This window comes from Uranotaenia lowii, chromosome 1 (assembly GCF_029784155.1).
Source record: "Uranotaenia lowii strain MFRU-FL chromosome 1, ASM2978415v1, whole genome shotgun sequence".
Classification (NCBI taxonomy): domain Eukaryota; kingdom Metazoa; phylum Arthropoda; class Insecta; order Diptera; family Culicidae; genus Uranotaenia; species Uranotaenia lowii.
In genome coordinates, this window is record NC_073691.1 from 11,576,358 (window position 1) to 11,596,714 (window position 20,357).

The 20,357-nt window shown below is 34.4% G+C and overlaps 1 protein-coding gene across 9 annotated transcripts in view; it reads right to left on the bottom strand.

The window, feature by feature from the left end:
• The window catches only part of LOC129737931 (uncharacterized), a 121,576-nt gene that overhangs the window by 64,866 nt on the left and 36,353 nt on the right, over positions 1–20,357 (bottom strand). For 4 of the 9 annotated variants that reach the window (XM_055729179.1, XM_055729126.1, XM_055729411.1 and 1 more), the window contains exon 2: positions 8,720–8,760. The exons of the other annotated variants lie outside the window; for them this stretch is intronic. The gene's annotated coding sequence lies outside the window, so the exon portion shown is untranslated. The remainder of the gene's footprint in view (positions 1–8,719; positions 8,761–20,357) is intronic. 9 annotated transcript variants of the gene reach the window in all.

Genomic DNA, 20,357 nt, shown 5'->3' on the forward strand with positions numbered 1-20,357 from the left:
TCAAGGTGGTTGTCTCTATGTTGATAGTTCTACGCAAGAATGTCACACAAGAGAAAATTCTATAAAAAATGCAAATTCTATCAAAAAATTGTCTTAAGATGAGTTCAAACTGTTGAATTTAATGTTATTCATGTAACACTAAAATAGAGGGCAGAAGAGGAGCGAGAAGCCTTGAATGTTTTATTCAGAGAAATTTTCACTAAACACTTTTCGGTAGGCACTACTTACTCAACTATACATTTTTATAAACAAAGAGGAACATATTTCTCAAATTACGGTTTAGCATGAGTTTTTGGGAAAACAATAAACTACGCAAGCTTTTAAAATGATAGAAAAATTGTAGCCGTGTGACAGTTTTTCGTGGAACTAGCATCGGCATGCGTTCTGATTCTACGCAAAAGTGTCACACGGAGCATTTTTGGCTCTTATTTGCTGTTTTTTTTTTTGTAGGAAATGTAATTTTTTTCGCAAAAAACATTGTAAAATGATTAACTTGAACTGTTCACTACGAAAAAACTGTCGGTGAATTTTTAGTTTGAGAGAAAAATTGGAAATATAGCCGATTGAAATGATCGCGTTTTTCTCGTTTGCTCGTTTTTCCACATGGACAATCTTGCTTAGAACGGCAGTGAACAAAGAGAAGAAGAAGGCTGATAGAGTGCTGAATACGAACTCGTAGTCGTCTATAAAAAGTGATTGGTGAATTTCAATAGTATTTCACGTTAATAATTCTTTTCAAAACGGAACATGTCCACGGAGGGGGGAAGGATCGAAAATCTTACTTTTTCGTACTTTTTCTGTCGATGAGGTATCTGAATCTACACGTTTCCGCTCAAGGAGTTCGTTGACGGTCACAGCGGAAAATATGCATTTTAAATGAGTTAGCTTACGAAATAATTTGACAAAATTTTTCAAGACAATCGCCAACTCTCTAATCAGAACGAAACGTGTTTTTTAAGTTTCGACGCGATAGCTTCCAACCAGCATACCAAATAGACAACACGTTATTTAATAACAGAAATACTCGTGAAATAAAAATGCATGTTTAGAAGACTTATTCCAAACTTTTGGCCGTTACACCATACTGCGGGGTGATCCCAATCATTTAAACGTTATCTTTATTGGCGACTTTGTTTATTTTGAAAACATTGCAAATTTTCAGCACAATATCATACAAATGTGTTTTGATAAATAATAAAATAGGATTCGAATGCAACTCGAATTGTTAAATTTGGTCCACCCCACCCAAAGATTATCGGGTTTGAATTTTGAGTGCAATTTTTAGAAAACGTCCCAACTTTAAGCTAAATTTTGTCATATGAACTCATCATAAACATTCTATCAAAAACATACAAAGAAGGTTTTGTTCATGATCTTTTGAATGAGATCTAAAGTATTGTAAAATGTCATAAGATGACTGAGATATGATCGATCAAAATTTTCATGTTTTGAGCGCGTGATCCTAAACTTTTGGCCGGCCGTGTATGTTTTTGAGACATCTGTAATGTAATTATTCGATATGGTTTTCTTTTTACTAATTGAAGAAAAATATCGATAATATTTGGAAAAGGAATTTACACCAAGAGCATAAGTGAAACCTGTTAATTTTGAAATTCAGCAAGACGCTGTAACATCAAAAAGAAATGTTTAAATGAGCAAAGAAAATTTCAAAAGATGCTGTAACGTAAGGAAAGATAAAAAAAAAAACAAGTTAATACAATTTTTGTTTGTCCAGTTTCCAGATTTCTAAAGATGTTATTTAAAAATCTTATATTCACTATATTTTCAAAGGCTCTCAAACAAACACCTCTCCTGAAAAAACCAAAGTATTTAAAAGCAAAAAAGTTGTTGAATGTAAAATTTCATCTTTTTTTTCCTTTCGATACGTATGATTCAAGTGCTTTAGTTCAAGTCATTTAGGGATAATTTTTGATTTAAAAAAATAAGAACATTTTCCAAGAGTAAGCCCGTATAGCAGGGCTGAGCAACTCGCGGCCCGCGAGACCCTTGTGTGCGGCCCGTGAAGCTTTTTTCAAATTTTTATGCCTTAACTTTTTTCTACAATGGATAGTTAGGAAATTTTGAGATTGTTAACTTTTTTCTGACATTTTAAGAGTTTATTATGTTCTGTTCAAGGCTTAACTGCAATATTGTTTATTGGCATAACGTTTTATTGGAGTGTTTTTTTTATAAATATACTTTTTTCCTTCCACGTTGAGAGCAAAATTCTTTAAAGTGAGTCGGAAGAACAGCCAAAAATCGGAACTTACACATGGTCAAAGGAATTTTGAAGGCGGTTTAGTGAAGCCATTACCTATGTTCATTCCAACCAAAAATATAAAGTTGAATGATAAAAAATATTCTCAGCCGATTTTTTTTAATCATTCTATCCATTGACAAAAAAATAAACTTCAAACTTCTGATATATTTTCTTATTTCTGAATATTGACAAAAATTATGAAAGTTAAATAATAAAGCCTGGGTGAACGATTTCAGATTGTTTACCAACATGAATCAACTCATAAAAATTATTAGTTCTTGATAAAACAATTGATATCTGAGATTCTGTGATTCCACCCAAAATGGCAATTATCTGTGATGCTTTTTCAGAAATTTGATAGAAAATTTATCACAAACATCGATAAATTGAGTTATTTCACTTTTAATTAACTATCCATATTACCAGAGTCAAAGTATGGCTTTAGAAATCCTATCACAATGATTTCTAAATAAGATTGAAAATGATAAAAATGCGGATACAATTTCTAAAATCAAGAACGTAGCTTGGAAGGTAGTTGCTTAAAAATACGTGAAATTGAACATTTTTCTGTGATTTCGACAACCTTCTTCAACATCTGAATGCAATGTTCCAATACAGAACTTCAATTTAAACAAACGCGTTTTTTAACGTTTGTAGGGAAAAAAACTAGGCTTTGGATAAGTTTAATGGTGGAAACAAATCACAATAAGTCAAATAGCGATTCAACGTCCAACGTTAAGAAGACTGTGATTTCTTCAAAAATATATTTATTACACTCTTAGTTATCACTGTGGTAAGCTCCAGAAGATCCGGGGCATCATGCAACAGCGGGGTTAGATGCAACATTTATATAACACCACACTGAATAAATTTTTAAATTAGCATATTGTAATAAAGTTATCTTTTAATGATGAACAAATGATGATGACATAATTCTCGCATCTTAAGCTTGTTTTTAAAACTTTTTTATTTTTATATAACATTTGAAAAATCGAGCAATAAATGTACAAATTTTAACGTTTTTCGATGCCGAACAAAACTTTACCCAGTATGACGGATTGGCTTGATAATATTACCTACAAACTTTTTGCTGGTTTGCTCTTGCTATTGGTATAGCACTGTTGATGTAAAAATATTTTTCAAACAATCACTCAATTTTTTTAAAACAATATTTTTATAATTCAGTAAGGTGTCTGGGGTAAAATATTTTCCAGCAAAATAAAACTCTTCCGTCACTTTTTCAAAAACAAAATGAATTTCAAGGTTTAAAATATACAGTTGCGTTCAAAAAAGAATGAAATCGCGTGAAGCTGCGCACCCTCTTTCAACTTTGACGAGCTGCCATTTATTTGTCGGTTGATATTTTTTCATGAAAATTTCACACAATCTAGTTCAACTATCCAATAAACATTTTACGAAATTTGACGTCCTTACAATGACGGGAAACAAAGATAGAGCTATTTCCGTAAAAAAGGGAAATTTAGAACTTTACTTTCTAAACTTGCCGTATCTTCGAAATTTTTTATTGAAAAATCTTGAAATTTGGTCCAAAGATGTAAAAATGTTTGATCTAATACCAGGCCAAGTTTCGTCAAAATCGATGAACGTGATCAAAAATGGTGCCGGGTAGAAAATCAGGTTCATTATCGCCCAGCAGACGATTTCATTCTTTTTTGGACGGATGTTTGTATGGAAAACATCGTAATCCATGTATTCTTGGTTTTTTCTTTCACAAAATCAAAATTTATCACAAAAAATGTTGTAATTTGATAAAAGCTTTATTCCTATTATGTTTAGAAATAGAAATTGTTCCAACAGAGCTGGTATTGAAACACAAGAGCGAATAGAGTACTCGCTTTAATTGTGTATCAAATTTGTTTATCGGAATAATTAGCAGGTCATTTCTGAAACTCTGTTTTTCTTATTTTGAACTCTGTTGAAACATTTGTAACGGTCCGTAGTAGACAATGAGGTAATATCCGTAGAATCTCCGTATCATAATTTGTTCATGTAGCATGTCAGTCTTACTGGGAGTTGATCTCTTGGTAAGTGAAATGGAAAACGTCGGTAAAATGGAAATTCCACCCAAAGGACAACGGAATAACTTATCGTTATTCTGACAGTCGCCATAAGTTACGAAAGGTGGCTTTCCTAAGGGATCGGGAAGGGAAGTTTTCTTGGGAGGTTGAAAAGAAAACCTCAGGTCTTAGCCATTTTGGACTTGAGTTGTACGGTTGATTTGCTTTTGAGTAAGCTCGATAAGTCTCGGATTGCGATTCTCAAGGCGGTTATTATAAGCTTGCCAGATTGCCCGGTTTTATCCGGGTTTGCCCGGATATTTGATGCAAAATTTCGAGAAAGTCCGGTCCGGCCCGGTTGTCCGGATATCGTGAAAAAAGTCCGGGTATTGCCCGGATTTTTTCACAATTTTCACAAATAAACCAAAAAAAAAATCAAAGTTTTTGAGTAAGTTTCAGCAAAATCGATTAACGGTATGGATATTTTCAACGGTTGTTTCAAATAATTTCGCTGATTTACTTTTATAAACCTTTAAATATTTAAGTGTTCCAAAAAGATTTTGGAAGTCTGCAATTACATTAATAAAATAATAATTTCATTTTTTTTGCATTTTTTCTTTGCTTTTATATATAATAAAACCTTAAATTTTGCCCGGTTATTGCCCGGTTTTTGGATTTGAAAAATTGAAATCCATGCCCGGATTTTGCCAGGTTTTTTTGAAAAAATGCCCGGAATTGCTAGGCCCGGATGGGAGTGGAAAAAATTCTGGCAACCTTAGGTTATTATTACGGTCTGCAATCATTTATTTCCGGTCGATTCAGTACGTGCGAGTTTTATTTTACGCTGTGGTAAACCCGAAAGCCGAACGTAAACGGATTGCAGCTCGACCCGGTTCTGTGGAAGTTGCTGGCAGTGACGTTGTGTGCAGGTGATAAGACCATTTTGTCGGTAAGTTGACTATTTTACTTATTCGGGGTGTTACAACCTTTAAGCATTGTGTATGCACTTTCTATGCTACGGGATTCTGCGTATATTACCTCTGCGACTAAGTTCGTGTTACGGCGCTACTTTCCTCATTTCGCCAACCCCATTTTGTGTACTTTCGTTGGAAGCCCACCCCTGGGAAGAAAGTCCGGGTTTAAAGCGACTTCAGCACATCAACTCCTTGAGTTGTTGGCGCTTAAGTGCTAGAAGTTATTTGCGCAAATTTTGCTCAAAAATTTACTCTCTTGTTTCACAAAGTGGGAGTAATAGCGATTTAATTGGGATTATTGCTAGCCGAAGATTATTTTGCCGTCTTTCAACTTTAGTTTCTGAAGAAAATCGAGACGGTACACATTTTCTCTTCCGAAACAAAGCACGAATGGAGTTTTTATCAATTTACAACATTCTTTGTGATAAATTTTGATTTTGTGAAAGAAAAAACCAAGAATACATGGATTACGATGTTTCCATACAAACATCCCAAGCAACCAAAAGTTCGGATAACATTCCTCTATCAGGTTTAATCAGCTTAATCGAGTATGCTAATATAACTTCTTTTCAGCTCAATTTTTAAGTAGTTAAACGAACTTTAAAGTTGACAAAAAGTTCGCATAGATCGTCAAACAACTTCTAACCAGCTTCAAAATCCACTTTATAAGCAGCATAAAAAATCAAAAAAATTACTCTTCCGCTCCTTCAATTGCCTTCTCAAGTCTGCTATTTTGATTCATATTAATCAACTATATTTGTTACTAACTCACATTACATTTAAAAAACATGTTCTTACCAAGCCTCGAACCCGAGCTCACCGCTTGAAAGTTGAGATCCATACTTATTGCCCTATATGAACATCATGAGTAGGCAACGATTTTACTCGATGTGATGATTTTCTTTAAAACGACTTTCAGGTTCATTATTTCTACTTAATTCCCACTTTCATGCTGTTAAAAAGTTCTTCCGGAACTTAATGTGTACTTCATATAGTTGTTTCCCAAGTAACGATGTGTTTATTTATGCAAACACGTGTTGAAGTTCGAAAAAAGTAGATTTTAGCCTTTAAATCTACTTCAAAGTTTCTATAATACGAAGTTGCTTTTGAGCGCCCGTTGGAACTAATTAAAAACTTTCAAGTTTACAAAATAGTACAACAAAGACTTTTTACGAACTATTGAGCTGTACAAAAAGACTTGCAACCCTTTGAAAGCTACTTGATTTTGAAAAAAATGAGAAGTACGTAACAAGTAGATTGTTTTTCTTCATACAAACTTTAAAGTTCCCAAAAAGTAGAAACAGAAACCAAAACAGTACTTTAAAGCTTTTTTTGAGTATTGGCTGAACTTGATAAAGAATGAAGTTCCATGGACCTCGAAAAAGCATTTTGAACAGCAAAAAAGTTCCACAGAACTTTTGTACAGCTATATATGAACTTATTAGTTCGTTCCTTAAGTGATATTCGAACTTTTGGTTGCTTGGGATCCGTCCAAAAAAGAATGAAATCGTCTGCTGGGCGATAATGAACCTCATTTTCTACCCGGCACCATTTTTGATCACGTTCATCGATTTTGACGAAACTTGGCCTGGTATTAGATCAAACATTTTTACATCTTTGGACCAAATTTCAAGATTTTTCAATGAAAATTGCCGAAGATAGAGCAAGTTTAGTGAAGCTATTCCAAATTTCCCTTTTTTACGGAAATAGCTCTATCTTTGGTTCCCGTCATTGTAAAGACTTCAAATTTCGTAGAATGTTAGTTGAATAGTTGAACTAGATTGTGTGAAATTTTCTTGCAAAAATATCAATCGAGAGAGAAATGGCAGCTCGTAACAGTTGGAAGTGGGTGCGTAGTGACTCGCGATTTCATTCTTTTTTGAACGCAACTGTACTAACTGAATTTAAATTAATAAAAAAAAATAACAATTATCCATCAAATTCAGAGTTTTTAAGTACTCAGGGACATTCATCAAAAGTGAGTTTATACATTTCTGCAAAGAAAACAGTAGCGTCCATTACCAGGGGGCTCAAATGAGCCTTTTGGTGTGAGGGAGTGTGGTGGGCCACTACAAAAAAAAGAAGAAAAATCAAGCACTGTTTTTGAATTAACATTTTTTACTGTATATCCCAGTATAAAGTGATGACATTTCATAATTTAGTTTAAACTAACATAATCGCAGAGATTTCATTGAATCTATATAAAAAGAATCCTCAACAAATTCTACCAACTGTGTTCAAAGACTCAATTGTTGCTATTGGCTTAACAATCTATGTTTAAGATGTACGAGTTTATCTAAAACCTACGCATTGGCAAGTTCATAATTTGATATTTGAAAAATTATCATTTCTTAATTGAAATCAGTTGTTAAAATAGGACCCACATTCCGTTTTTTGTGTTTGAAGATTTTTTTGTTTGGATAATTGAAAAATGTTACATTTGGGAAAACATCAATCTCAATACTTTACATGCGCTCTTTGAGAAAGATGATATTTGAAAAGTGGTCATAACTGTAATTTTTTTTTTTAAAGATTTCAACATATTTGAGGAAATTTTTTGGTGAACGAAATGAAATAGCTTATATCTTCTAGCTCGAAATTCCTCTTTCCGACATTAAAAATTACGAATCGAAAATAAAGTATTTATTACTCAACAACTACCTCCAAAAGTCAACTTCTCCGGAACCATTCCTATACTTAAGCCGTTTGTAATTTTTCGAATGGGCTGGTAACAATTCGGCGCATATCTCGGGCCACCATTTATCCAATTTCTCACGGTCCAATCATCGCACCGAACGCCCAGTCAGTGGAGTCAGTTTTCCGAGAGCAACACCTCCGCAACTCGAATAATCCACACCAGCCAGTCCCATTGCCTTCGGGGACTTTGACTGGATTGGAAATATGCGCACGGGAGACCCCTCCAGGCCACAGCGCCATAGCCTGGGCGTGTCCTAATCTCATCGGGTAATCAACAGCGATCACCCAGGACCCAAACCGAGTAAGACCTCTCTAATCACGGATTCAATCTTGAGGTGGCGGCCCACGCCCGGAGATTTTTTTATTTTTTTGTTTCAAGCCGATAGGTAATGGACTACCCATGAGACGACCCCAGGGAGAGGGTCCAAGATTATAGACATTAATGGGGGTGTTGGTGGATTCCGGAATGTTTTGGGGCAGCTGTTGAAGGAATAATCATAACAGATCTCTCTGGTGGATGACTGTCGACTGATTCACAGCTGTTTTTTTAGCGTCCCGCAGTAAAAACAATCTGTGAAGGTGTCTGTGGATATGTGCGGTGCTTAGCATAAGAGTACCGTCTACAGGAGAAAGCCCCATGACAGCTCGTTGTTACCGGTTACACCTTTTGAGTGGTGGCCAATGAACTTTGGCAAAGGAGTAACCGATCACTGGTTTAAGTTTATGTGAGGAGTTTGTTTTGGTTTTCGTCGAAATCGAGATTCGCTTACCTGATATTCTCAACGGATTGATTCTGTTGTAGGAAGGGCTCCTGAAATTAAGGAAAAAGAAATCTCGGTTACTAGAATCTAAATAAATTGATAGATAAATGTATGTTAAATAAAAAAAATAAATGAAAAAATAATAATGATAAATAAATTGTTGGTTCCTGGAGTATAACATAAGATTGCCAGAATTTTTATCTAAAAACCTGACAAAATCCAGGCATTCGATTGTAAAATGTCGATCAAATATCTGGGCAATATCCGGACAAATTTGGTGAAAACCGAGGAAATACTCAACACAAATCAAGAAAAAAAATTTAATATTTTTTTCATCAGAAGTTTTTAAATCTTATTTTAGGCTTTTGATAAACTTTTCATTATTATTTTTATAACACTTGCTAAAAAAATCGTTCTGGACGCATAAATAAAAAAAATTTAAAACACGATTTGTATTTTTTGTTTGTTTTGGAAAATAAATTGAATGAATCCGGGTAAAATCCGGAGTTTTTTCAATGAAATCCGGGCAACCGGGCAGTACCGAACTTTTTATCAAATTTTCGATTAAATTTCCGGACAAAACCGGATGAAACCGGGCAAACTAGCAACCTTAATATAACAGCTTTCAAATATTTCCGATCTGATCAAACTGAAGATTTACGGATTTTTCCGAACAGTGTTACACACATAATTGCATACATAAATGCACAAACAAATGCACACATATATGCAAACCAGGGCCGTATGAAGGACAGGGGGGCTTAGGGGTTAAACCCCCCCCCCCCCTTCTCCATGAGGTTCCTAAAATGCCTAGCGAAATATTTTTCGCTAAACTAAAAATTTTAAATTCTTAATCAAATTTTGATGGACAACTAAAATTAGTCAATAGTAACCATCTCGATTCTGAACTTAGTTCAAAACCTCGAAATCTCATTCCAGGTCCCAAATTTAACAACAGTTTTCCAAAAAAAAATTTCTCACTTGTTGATAGTAATTTATTCCCGAATATTAAAATCCAAAAGATAGACAACACAATTTTTTTAGCTTCCCGATTTCACTAAAATCACCTCAAAGTGGATTACAGTACAAGTTGGCCACTTCACTCGAAATGAGCGAGGAATTTTTGCCGGTTGTTTTGAACTACTTTTAAACGATTTCTTTTTTTGCACGCGCACCTTAATCTTTTAAAAAAAAAAGAATCCATCTCCCATTTTCATAAAATATGAATTTCTCTCATAAGTACGAAGATATATCGCTTTCAATTTAAGCTTTTACATTATATGTGAGGAATAAAGATTAGATTAAGTAAAATTTAAAGTCTTTATAATAAACAATCCAGATTTTTATTCCGGGAAATATTCGGGGATTAATGAAATAAAGAACGGGTTTTCTAGAATAAACTTTTCAATTATTAAAGATATTTGCTTCAGTTTAAACATTCTTCACCCTTTTCCGAAAATCAACTTTGAATAAAAATAAATATAAAAAAAAATACTGCAGTTGCTGAAATTAGACCAAGTTGCCATACTGAGTTTCTCTTTAAATTTTCCATACCAGTTTCAGTCTTCGATTAGATATTCGAATATAGGTAAGCTTTTCTAACTGATTAAATCGTAGTTTTATTCCTTTGATTTAGAGGTAATCCTCTCCTGAAGTAAACATCCTGAATTCAGCATATCAATTTCCAATTTATCATCTAAAACTTTTTTGTTTTATTTTTTTAGCGGTCCACTACACTACCCCACACCAAAAGGCACAATTTGAGCCTCCTGCCTGGAAATGAACACTTACTGTTCTCAGCATGTCGGGTAGCAAAACAAGGAAAATCTGAATAATTAAAAACTCGAGCAAATTTTAATATTACTGAGAACTTTAAAAATGATTATTAAGTGCGAGAGAATGTAATGAGGGAATATAACAATATTCGATAAAAATTATCTCAGTGGAAGAATATTCCTTTCAAGAGATCCATTATCAATCTAATAAAAAAGTAAAATTTAAAGTTTTGAAGAAACTAAGGATAAGACTGAAACTTCATAATTTAAATTAAATTTATTGCTAAGAAAACTATTTTCACGAGAAAAAAATCCCAAAGTTGATTTGAGAATTTCTTTGAGTGTATCTAAACATGAGTATTTCTATGTTTCTAATCTTATCTTCTTACAGGTTTCACAATAGAAATTCAATTCATTGAGATTTTCAATTCTTGTGCTGTTTCTTTAGCTGAAAACTCAAGATTTCAAGATAACTTATACTCTCAATTTTACTCTCAAACTCTTACACTGTATCTTCGTGGAATTTGAATTGAATTCTTTTCTATTATTCGTTAAATTTCGGATTCTAAGTCTTTTTTAATGGTACCACCCAGTTGACAAAACTGACAAAACTGAAATATTCGCAAGCCAAGCGAGATGGAATGAAAAACATGTTAATATCTATCATTGAATATTTCCAAAACAGAGATATTATGTTGGTGATAGAGTTATTGGGCAAATTGCGAATAGAATTACGAAAAGCTGTAATCAAAATTTTCATTTTCGATAATGTGGTTAAATAACCCTTCCGCAATGTTTGCGCATGATGTATTAACAATTATTGTTTGAAGATATAAGAAACTATACCTTCCAAGCATTCATAATGGTTGATTGAAGGTACTGTACTCATTTCCGGTTCCTTTGTATGTTAAAAATAGTATGTATTCTATGGGATGGCATAGGAAAAAAATCGATTGATAGCCTCCCGAGAAAAATTGTCCCGGGCCCCCCGATGGCTTAATCCGGCCCTGACTGGATTGTAATGATAAATTTGCACACGGAGGTTTTTAGGGACGGGCAATCTTCTAGTTATCAAATATTGCATCAAAGGCCAGCAAAAGGAGTCGTCCATATTAACATTTTACTGTTTTTTTTTCTATTTTGGCGTTATTATTTATGCAATGAATTGGTTTGAAAATTTGCGCATGGGGTTTCGAGGGACGGACAGTCGATTTCAGATGTCACATTTTACATAAGAGGCTGACGAAAAGTGTCGGCCATATTGACAGCTCAATGTTTTTTGCAATAAATTCGTTGTTTTGTTACGGATCGAGACAAAAAATCATATTGGGGAGTTTTTCGGAACGCGCAGTCGAACTATGATTTCAGATTTAGTTTAAGACGACAGCACAGCATAAGGGGTCGCCCATTTTAATTATTATTATTTTTTTTTTTTTTTGCAATACTTGCGTGATTTCGCATTGGATCGAAATGAAAATTCAGTTTTTTGGGCCGAATATTTAATAACTTCTTTCAAATTAAGTTTCAGGCGACAGAAAAAGGGATCATCTCTATAAACTGTTCTATATTTTTCCATCCAGAAAAAGCATCGTGAAAACGCTTCCCAGTTATCATTTAAATACAAACTATTCATCACATATTAGAAGATGTAAGCGAAACGGAGCTCATATTCAAAATTCACTCTCAGATATTAGAATTTATATTTGATTTCAAATTAAATTTCCAAATTTTAAAATAAATAGCTATCAGATCCGTATTTTTAGACCATTTTTCTAAAATAAGATTAAGATTTGAGATTCTGAACATTGAACTCATTATTTATATCAAGTTCGGATTCTACAACTAGAGTCAACGCACTAGAGAATTTAAATTACATTCATTACAGTCAGATTTAGCTGAATTTTTCGTTGCCTGCTGGTAGTGAATTTTAATTTCCGATTAAACTTATACAATTCGCTTATATCCGAATTTGCTTCACTTAGCTTCTTTGCGGCATGAAACCATCATCTATCCACATTGAAAACGCTTTTTTCTCCTTTGAAGGATATCTGGAACAGTTAAATTTTACTAATTTATATTATCTGAATAGACGTTTGAAGTTCAGAGTGTTTATTGATATTTTTGTCGTACCATTTTCAAGCTAACCGATTGAAAAACCTTCTCTATCGTTGAATGCTTTGCAATTCAAATTTATGGAAGCAATGCCACTTTTATTTTATATATACACTAGCAGGCCCGGTAAACTTCGTCTTACAATGTTCAACTTGGTGCCCATTTTCCATTTTTCCTAGTTTTGTTAGCATTTCCCTCCTTTCTACTCGAATCGTCCCGCTTAATTCTATCAAAATAAAACCTAAGAATTTTTACTCAATTCTACGGATCTTATAAATCCACTTTTTGTTACTCGTTCCATAAATAACTGTATGTTGATAATATGTATGTTTCATTTGTTGTATTCCATTTAGTAGATTTATTCCGTTTTGTTCGACTTCACATTAAGGTTTAAACGAAATAAAATGTTTCTCATTTATTGAAATATATTGCGTATGAATCTTTTTTAAAAAAGAATTTTGTATATCGGGACAATTTTCGGAGAATTTGCCGAATATTTTACCTAACGCAGCGCTTTCATCTTCCAATTAGCTTTGGATTTAGAGCTGAAGAAATAAAAAACATAAGAAAAGATTTTTTACTAACCATTTTCAAACAGCTTTTTATTCACCATCCTCATCCTTCGAAGAAGTTTGAATTGAAATCCATATTTTCACCAAAATCATGTTCAAAAAAGTTTCGCATGATTCTTAACTTATAGACTTTACACATTTCAGTTTTGAGTGTTCCCAAACAGCACTTGTCATGACATTAAATCTGTCTATTTTGTATACAGCAAATTCCTTTTTTTTTATTTATCCAAGCAAAAAATGCAAATTAATTCCTTTGATCTTTAACCCAATGAATCAAAGAAACGATTGGTTTTGAAAAGAAGAAAAAATATGTTGAGATATGTTCAGGCATTATTTTAAAGATTCTTATTGAAGCATTGCGATGTTCTGATTTCAAAATTTCCTGAACATTGTTGGTGGTGATCTGCGGTTCAACAAAAAAGTGAATCAAATGTCTCTTCTATGTAGCCAAAATATGTAAAACGAAAACACACTTTTCTTGTTAAGAACGTACTTGAATTGTGTGTAAACAAACAGTAAACGTGTAAACAATTTTTTGGTGAATGATTTAAAAAAAAGTTGAGTTTATTAAATCATATTGTTTTTTTGGGCCCAACAATTTTTAGATGAAGAAATTATGTGTACATTTTTTGTAAAAGTTAAAAGTTTGCACTTGCTCTAGTCTTTTTTCTTAATTGAAATTTTTTCCGGAAATGCATATCCTCATTTTTTGTTATTAAAAAGTAGATTATTTTATTGATAACTTCAACTTGCATTTGCAGAAAATCAAACTTCAATCCTATCTAACCTATTTCAAAGGACAGACTCTTATTCAGTTAATGTGTCTAGCGTTCTAGGCGTATTGGATTATACGAAATTGAATGTAAAGCTCCCCAATTGCTTTTTTTCAAACGTCCGCAAACATTATTTCATATGCATCATTACCAAATTCATATTTTTTGGACAACAATTTACTACTTAAATTAGCACGAATTAAAAATGGTTTTAATATTTAAAATCTTTCATATGGTTTTAATTTTGATTCGATCGATAAAATATCAATCCGTGTCACATCTAGGCGTCATTTATTACCATGTGCTGTGTACAAATAAGCATGGAAAACCCCATCTAGGTTGCATATCGCCCCCACGTGCATACGAAATACAGGTACTTGGTTGAGAAACAGGTGCCTAATTTTTAAATTTTTCCAGCGATCAATGAACAGTATGCTTTGGTTATTATTACGACGCCTCGTTTGCTCACGACGCCTCGCCTATGGAGACGAACCCATCAAAGAAAAGAAAATCTCTAAAATTGGATGCCTGACTTTTCAATTTCAGATTTTGGCAAAATGAAATTTATATGTTTTATCCGATCGGCAAAATGTCAATCTGGATCACATCTAGGCATCCACCATGTGCTGTACAAATGAGCTAGGAATCAAGAAGAAAAATAAATCACATCAATCTTTCATATCGCCACCACGTGCATTGAAAATATGCTTGGTTGGGAAAAACGCGCCTAAATGTTCCCACTGATCAGTATGCTATGCCATGGTTACTATCCTCTCGCGACATTGGCTCGCGACGCCTCGACCTTGGAGACGAAAAACAAACCGCCCAAAGTAAAGAAAATCTCGAAAAAATGGATGCCATGACTTTAATTTGATTAAAATAACTACAAATTTAATTATTGCGGACAATTGATGCGACTTTTTGTTATTTTTATTCGATATAAACCGTTTCGCATGGTTACAGAATATTCTAAAAATAATTTCATTCGAATCGTTTGGGTCATTTCGGAGGAGTAGTACTACAAACACCGTTACAAGAGAATTTTATATAATAACGCATGTTTCCAACAAATAATGAACAGGCAAATGTGGAATTTAGGGTAAATACCATCTCATGAGCCACTCATATGCCTATGAGTGAAGAAATAAAAAAAAAGACAAATTATTTATAACAACATTTAAATTAATTTAATGTGGGTAGTAAAAACTAATAACGAGCTCTCACTCATAATAAGAAAGGTAAGTCTCTAAATAGTATTCTGTCATTTGCTTACGCAAATCTGCAAGTAACATTTATAGCAGAAATTTAGAAAGAGATGCAAAAAATGTTTTGAACAATAACAAATTTTTGCACTTTAATCTACAGCATACAATTTGAAGAAAGGAAAAACATGAGAAAAATTGCAAATAATCTGAAACCTGTGAACTCGGGATGATTTGCTAACTGTTGTCCACTCCTCTCACAATGACCAATTTACAAAACCACATTTGCATACTTCTCACTTCCGGAAATGCACAACACGTCATAACCATAACTCATGAGAACGCAGTTTTCCCACACCTGGAAGATTTTCTTAACAACCCGCCAAACAATCAGCCAAACAATTCAACCATTAAACAATCTCGAATCAACATTGTTGATTTGAGCCCAGAAAAAAAACCCAAGTCACCCGAATGCCAAAATCATCCATACAGTTTTGACAGCAGCGACAGCAGGTTTGGGACCCTGTGTCTAGTGTCTATAGCAACATTTTTGTGCCGTTTTCACTTTCATGAGGTCTTTTCTGTGTGTGAATCCAAAACGGGTCTGTCCGAAACCCCTAAATTCCACAAGTCCACGACCAATCCCTTTAAAAATGCTAGCCACATTGTAGTTGGACCACATTTTTCATCTGGTCAGTGTTTTATTACTTTATGCTATCCCCAATCTTTTGCCTCAGAAGACAGATTTAGTCGGAGTGCAATTCGTTACGTTTTTTTTCCTTCCCTCAACCCAACATTCATAATGAAGGAGGGGTCTCAGACTTCAGAGGTTTAACAACAAACGGACGACCACACCGAAAACATAATTTTCTTTGACACGCGACTTGGCAGCATAAAATCCGAAGATCAACGACGACGACGACGACCTGTTATTGTTGTCCACCAGGCGCGATTTAGTGGACCGGTTTCCGTTTCATCGCCATTTTTTGCTCTCACTTTCATCTCACTCTCGGCTTATTTTTTTAACAGTCATTTTATTACTTGTTGTTGTGTCCAGAGTTTTTTTTAACTCAAAATCCCTTTATCTTTCGAGCCGAGCTCTCCGAGCGCAGCAGCTTTGATGTTATTTACTTATCGTCGCAAATTGTTATTAATCAGTTTCCGCTTTTGTTTGCACCCGGTGTTTCTGTTTTCGCTGGAACGATTATTATGATTTTTTTTTGTGATACTTCTTTCTTTCTTCGGTTCGTGATTTCGAGACATTTAAAGCTGGTGGACAGCTTAAGGTGATCGAAACCAATTTAAGCCGATATTTTTGCACGTATCGTGAAATCAATGGCAGTCGGGATCGAAGCTTTATCGATTGAGTTGAGATTTAAACTGACTAACGTCAATTTAATTATTTGCAATAAAACTCAGCTATAGAAAATCTATCGCAGATAACAGATTGAAAGAAAATCCGAATCAATATTCTCAATGTAACGATTTGTTGTACGCAGTTTCGACCACTGTGCGATGACGGTCATGATGATGGTAACAATGATGGAAATGATGATGAGCAGATAAATATTGTTGTTTACAAGTATGAGGTGAGAAGGAATTAAACGATGAATGTTTACACCATTTTGTTTTGGTTTATTCTGGATTGAATAGTAGTTAGTGACGGTCAAAATTATTGCTGTGATTTGTTTAGCGATTACGGGCATTGCAATTAAGTGAAAAGTTAGAAAAGATCTCGACTTATGATCTATAAGTAGTGAAAATAGAGAAAGAAAGTATGTGCTAATAAGAAACTTGTCTTTAGGTTGATTGCAAGTGCCGTTTAATCGAAAGGAATTGGCAGATGAATTGTATAGCCGTACTAACCGTAAGTGATCGAATGTCGGTAGCAAAGCAAATATTGAATGTTTATCTGTTTAGGTTTAGAATCCTGAAGTCCATCGATTGTGAGAGGAAATTGTTCAGCCTAGTCCTACGTGCCGTAAGTTTGTTGTTGATATTGTTTTATTGTTAATTTTAATAACAAAGTGAATTTACTAGGACCTGATAGGAATAACTTGTTAGCCATCAAGGAAGTAATCTCGAGCGCAGGAAGAAACTTTAAATGTAAGCCATGTTTGTCTTTTGTTGTTTATGAGCCTGATTGTAATTTAATTTTAGCTTTGAGTAAACCCCATCACTACAAAGACTTGTTTCCCTACCCTGTGATTTTCCGAACAACACGATTGAAATTTTATTTCAAGGTCTGTTTCATGGACTTGAATGTAACATAGGTAGGGGCATAACGAGCACCCGGGACATAATAAGCACTCCTCTTTTCTATAAAAGTACGTATTTTCTAAAATACATTTTCATGAGGATTTGTTTCGTACTTCCTATAGTATTATTTCTTCACAAAAAAAGGAATCTCCTTATTTACAGAGATTTTCAAAAAAACCAGCTAGGTGTAGTCAATTGAATTATAGAGCTACAGCTTAACTAGTTTACATCTGACGATTGGTAAGGTGTCGGAGAGGTAATCAAAAGACTAGAGCTCAATTTCTGTTCGAGGTGATTTTTTTTCCATTTACAATTCATGATTGATTTTTTATTGTTATATTATACGGTTAGTAGCATCATCCGCCAAACAAAACACCAGAAATATAATAAATGAGCGTTTATGAAAGACCTAGATTATTTTGTCATTGCTTTATTTGATGAATCTACGACTCATTTGACTTCATCGAGCTGAATTTGCTGCTAGATTCCCCGGCAGAATACGCTCATCGTGCTCCGATTAATGGTGCTTTTACTGCCCCAGGGGGGTTTCTCATTACGCTTCTAAGGTGACTGATTTTCAAATTTTTGCAAAAAAATTTTAAATGCATTTTTTTAACGATTTTATCTAGTTTTTTAAGTTTCATCCAACTAAGATATAGACTATTTTAGTGTTCGAACACGACACAATAATTTTTTGCATTCACCTTCCCATTTTAAACATGTTTCCATTTGAATGAATTGTTTTCGTTTAATGCAAAAAAAGGTATGAGAACTCCTCCTTTTTTAATCCTCCCTCTAGAAAACGGTTGCCAGATTGCGCGGTTTTATCCGGGTTTTCTCGGATATTAAATTCAAAAGTTGGAAAAAGTCCGGTCCAACCCGGTTGCCTGGATTTATTCACTTTATTTTCCAAACCAAACAAAAAAAAAAACAAACAAGTTACCATCATGTCACCATCTACCACCCAGTTAAACGGTTTTTCAACTTCAAACATGTGTAATAAAAAACGACAGCAGATCTTTATTCGCTTTCTTTTCCAACACATCTCAAAACTGCACTACTTTCAATAAAAAATTCAGTGGAAAGCGCAAAATGTACGCTTTTCAAAATTATTAACTAAACTTTGGGGCGTTCAACTGGCCCTATTACCGCCCACTCGACTTTTTCGGGTATCCATGATGTTTTCTTGAGGAACTGTTCTTTTTAGTAATTTCCATGTAACGAACTGTCAAAACCATATTTTGGATCTTGAGAGAATACATTTTGGGAAATTTTTCCCGCAAATTTTATACAAATTTTAACACAGTGCGTTGACTGACAAAATGATGATTCCCGGCAAACAGCCTCAAGTAACCGGTTACTTTCAGCGATAAAACATTATTTTCTAACATAATCAAACTAAATGCTTTTTACAATTTACACATTTGACACAATACATGCGTTAAAAACAAAAAATTGTGCGTGACTGGTCAATAGGAACCAACACTTTTTTTATACACCAATTACCGCCCATCACTAAACGCTTAGAAAACAACAACTATTGAAAAAATCGATAATTTTCCAATGCAAATCTATTCTACGAAAATAAAACTATCGTTTCGAGTCGATTTTAGGTGAAATAGGTACTATCTAGTAAGCATAAACACTTTTTGTCCTAGGAGCACAGTAATGCTTAGTTCGCTAACAGGCGTCGAATTCAATAATTTGTCCGGAAACGAAAAACCAATTATTTTATTTCTGACTATAGTAAGCATAATTAAGTGATGTTTTTTCAGTGAAACGGTCGAACCATTTATTCCGAAGTCTGGGGTACCCCAAGACAGCAATCTGGGTCCTTTATTGTTTACGCTCTTTTGTAACGACATCAATTTGGTGCTGATTGGATGTGGAGCTCTCCTGTACGCGGACGACCTGAAAATATTTTTAGTCATAAACAGCCAAGCTGATTGTTATGAATTGCAACGCTTCTTGGACGCAGTCGTGAATTGGTGCCGTAATAACTTACTTGTTTTGAGCGTTGCGAAGTGCTGTATTATCACGTTTGGGCGTAGGAAAAATCTTTTCATGCATAATTACGATATTCTGGGCGAGCAGTTGCAACGTGTTGAGGAGATAAAGGATCTTGGCGTTTTGTTGGACAGTCATATGACTTTTAAGCGTCATTACTCTGTGGTACTCGAAAAGGCAAACCGAATGCTGGGATTTATTATACGTTTGAGCAAAGAATTTACTGATCCAGTGTGCTTGCGAGCTCTGTATTGCTGCCTGGTGCGATCGATTTTGGAATCTGCGAACCTAGTATGGTGGCCTTTTGAAGCTTCATGGAAAGCGCGTTTTGAAGCCATCCAACGTAGGTTCGTGCGTTACGCTCTTCGTGAGCTACCTTGGGAGAATCCTTTGAATTTACCGCCATACGCTCATCGTTGTGCCCTGCTTGGACTTCATACGCTGTCGGATCGTCGTTCCATCGGTCAATCGCTGTTTGTGGCTAAGATACTTCGTAACGAAATTGGCTACTTCTGGCTACTTTCTCGCTGTAATATTTATGCTCCAAAAAGAACCTTGCGTAATAGAAACTGGCTCTCTCTGGAACCCAGAAACACGAGCTATGGCAGCAACGACCCTCTTCGTTCCGCAAAAATGTGCTTTTTACGTTATTATAATGTCTTCGACTTCAATGTTTCTACTCCAACTTTCAAACGCCGTATTGAATCTTATTTAAGTGACCAATTAAGAAATTAAGAAAAGTATCATGTAATGTGCTAATAATATTAAGTAGATCATTAAGACACCTATGTCAGATGATTTTAATTCAAATAAACAAATAAACAAATAAACAAATGATGCCGACACAGAACACAGGTCTTATTTTTGGAGAAATCATCCCAATTTTTTTCAAAATACACACAAAAGGGTGATTTTGGGTAGTAAATAGTGTCTGGGCGATGGATGGT